Here is a 3,980-nt window from a genome sequence, read left to right as displayed (position 1 = left end):
GCGCACAATATATGCACGGAAGCGTCAATATAGAAAACAAAATTTTGATTAGGACATCTTGTAAGGATTGCCCCCAGCATTTACTACAGTGAAGCGTCGCGGCAAATAAATGTGCCTCTTCAAGTGGAGCCTGCAGATTTCATTTGATTCACTCCATTTCCAAAAACGACAGAGAAAACAAAATGGCATTCGTTTTACATCTTCTCGTGCAACAACAGGTGTAAACGCTTCTGAACGCCGATGATTACTGCTTCCTCCTGGGATAGAACTTAAACAGTAAATAATTTACGCTCTAACGTGTGCGTAATCTTTAATAAACCTGAGCTGGAAGTGATCAAGTGCTTCTCTGTGAAGATTTGTGTATGTGTTTTATTACTTTCCATGTCCTTGCATGCTGGTTTTGAGCTGTTGTACGTATACCTCTTTGCATGGCCAACTTTATTGATAAAATCTGCGCCTTATTGAAGAGCATGCAGTGAGTAAGTTATGTGGACTTACAACACAATGTTTATGGTTTTCAACTTTAGATGCCGGTAAGAAACGAGTACTTACACGAGACATCACCTTCTCCGTGTGGAACACCCGGACCCTTACAAAAGATTGTACAGAGCTCTATTTCAACTTTTTTTTATTTTTCTCCAAATAAATAAATAAATAAATAAATAAATAAATAAATAAATAAATAAATAAAATGCTTATGTCCTTTTCTTACCGAGTTTCCCAGACAGATTGGACACCGTGTTTTAATTTGAAATCTTTTTTTGTAAGTCGAGTGAACGTCTGTTGAGTCAGTCAAAAGAAACCTGTAGGCTATAGCCTCATTCTCCGAAAAACAGGTGTACTTGCTCTATTCTTCAATAGCATTTTTGCATACAAACGCATCGAAAACAAGCAACAGAGCGACTGCTACACAGGAAAGATACGCAAAACACATTCGCATACATACATTGCTCACGCTACCTATATACCCAACACCTTTCAACCAACTTATATATAGCCACGGTGTTTCTACCTACAATGTATATAGTGCCAGTGGGGGCATCTCTTTTCTACGTAATCAAACAATAAATCTTGAAAGCATGATTGTATGTTTTTAAGTCAGACGCCTCTATACAAGTGCTTGGGGCCTCCGAATTCATTCTTTATACAGGTCAATTCGTTGTAAATGTCGCGCATCGCACAGCTCACAATGGAAGCGGGATATAATTGTTCCTTCGTTATACCGCTTATTTCGTTGTGGAGGCACTCGACTTAGTATAATCTCCTAGGCATGCAACTCGAAGAGCACCAAACCTTAATAAACATAGTAAATAGGTCTTAATGTAAAACCTCATTGTATTGAATGCGTTTGAATTAGCCACAAGTCAGTCAAGTTCCTTTCGGTTTTCACATATTGAGGGTGATATATAATTGCTCAATTAAATCTCTATCGAGTAGGCTCATTTGTCGATGTCTTAACTATAATTAAACATGTATGAATATGAGTCAATTGACACTTTCCTAATTTTAGTCAATTAAATGCGTATCGAGTACAAGACAGTTGAAGCTATCTTAACTTCGATCAATTAAATTCCTGTGCAGTGGGATCAACTGACACTTTCTTAACTTTAGTCAATTAAATTTTGACTGAGTGTACTCATTAGAAATTGACGTTCAATTTATTTCTATAGACTCGTATACTGAATGTGATGCTCAGGCAATTGAAAATCAATGTGCATTTTCTTGGGGGAAGTTTCGAAACCAACCGCCTGCCCGGCCTGGACTCTTCGCCCCGAAGCCATCGCTGCAGAGGGCGACGAAGGCACCGTGCTACAGATCTTTTCAGGACAACCGACCTGCACGAACGGCTTTAGCCTGAATTTGGTGTTCAATGCGGTGCACGTGATCCTGTGCCGTGTTTGTTTGTGGGGGATCGTGACTCCGGGCTGATTTCCCACGCACGTGCATAGATGTGATGCTAGAGGCCTTGCGAATCCGCTCGTATTTCAAACGTAATATTTTGCTCGCAGGCTGCCCAATATAAATGCGCTATCTGCAGGAACAAAACTTCTTGCATGGTCTAACTTTTTTATTTTCTGTTGGCTTTTAATGTGAAGAGTAAGCGCATCATCGTGATGTAACGTTTGGCGTATACATACACCTGTGCTTGACCATGCGATATTGTGTATACACACGGAATGTGGTATAATTGCTACCGAAGATCTAGGTTTTAGCCCTCGAAGTACCGTGATCATGTATACTGTGGTATAAAGGTTATAAGCAGCTAGGGATACAGTGCCTCAGAAAGGCTGGCACCTTATACCGATTTAGAACCTTTATACCACAATGCAAGTGCTACACCATCTGTCAACCCCCTTCTTGATTTCCGTGATAATGTATAGTAACTCGAGCACTTTGGCTGTCTGTGCTGCTTTCGTGTCACTCATTCAGGTCGCAGTATATATATAGTGATACGCAAAAAGTATTATTTTTTGCTTGTGGCATATATACACCGCTATTCGAAAATGCTCTGAAGTGTCTGAAGAGATCAAGCAACAACCGTGATGGCCTTTGTGCTGCGCACAATCTTTCATCTTGGAAATTGCGTCCACAAAGTCACATTCGAACTGAAAAAGAAGGAAAAAATGAGTGTAAGCACACTCGGACATGCAGAGCGACACGACATATTCCGTCCGCTCGAAGAATGATACAAGGTTGGTAGCACGCGCACACACACACGCAACTGAAAGCTTGAATGAAACAAAAATGAGATAAAAACAGGACAGGAACGAACGTATATACGGTAGAACGTCGTACCTTTATATACGACTAATGCACTTTCGTCTATCTATGAGGGTCTCCATGCAGATTGTCGATAATGTGAAAAAAGACGAGAGGTAAGAAATCTTGGGTCACGCCACCGCATATCACGTCTGTACACGCTCAACGAATCGTTCTAGATAAGGAACCTCTGTCATCGAGAAGGACATATAGAAGGAACGTTTGTAGCCACATTTTTTCTTTCAATAAATGTTCAAGTATGGTCCTCTTCGGGAAAGCCATTTCAACGCATGAAGAGGGCTTTAAGAGCAATGTACTCTCTTGAGGCGGTCGATAAGTTTCTTGCTATGAAGTTCGCGGAGACTTTCTTCATTCGATATTAGCCGTACGTCACCTTTGAGATACACATTACATGACATTTGATACACGTCTTACATAACCTGTGATATAGGCCTTACTTCATGGAAAGGCGGTGTTCATGTAAAATTACAAAATATATGGAACGGCGTTTGATATATTTTGTAATATTACGTGAAGTGCTTTTCCGTTTAGGTTAGGTTAGTGGAATATATTTACGAAAAATTTCCACTTATATTTGTGCAAGCTCTTAAGTGTAACGAGATCAAGAGAAATTAGAAATGTTAGAAATTTTATACACAAATGGAGTTATATTGTTTCGAATCGAAGTGTTCGGTCCGAAATGTGTATTTCCGGACCGGCCACTTCAATTATTATGGAAGTAGAGCATATAGGCGGGGAAAAGAAAGAAAGAAGAGAGACACGTCGCCCCATCTTTCCACCTCGGTTGCGTCAATCGGAAAGACAAATTTGGACTATTTCTGCATGTTAGTTCGGAAGTGTAAAAAAATTTACGGTAGGCTGGTAGGGCGTGAAACATAAGCCAGCTTCACCATCACCACCAACAACAACAATAACTACGACAAAAAGAGCTAGCGAAGATCGCAGTGCCACAAGCGGGACATTCTGAACGTGCGCTTCAAGTAGCTGACGTGTTGTGCTTCCTGGACACATAGGAGTCGAAATCATCAGTGCAAACCCCCATTTACGAATATTTTTGTATAAATAAATGGTAGTTGCGCCTTCCTTACTCTCATGACTTAATGTTTGTCCTTTTTCTTTCTTGTTACCTTGATTAGTTATGGTGGAAGACTGCTATTGATATTTTGGTAAGTGGAAGCGCCCGTGTGTGTGTGTATATA

This window comes from Dermacentor andersoni, chromosome 6, assembly GCF_023375885.2.
Source record: "Dermacentor andersoni chromosome 6, qqDerAnde1_hic_scaffold, whole genome shotgun sequence".
Taxonomy (NCBI): domain Eukaryota; kingdom Metazoa; phylum Arthropoda; class Arachnida; order Ixodida; family Ixodidae; genus Dermacentor; species Dermacentor andersoni.
This window is presented reverse-complemented; position numbering follows the sequence as displayed.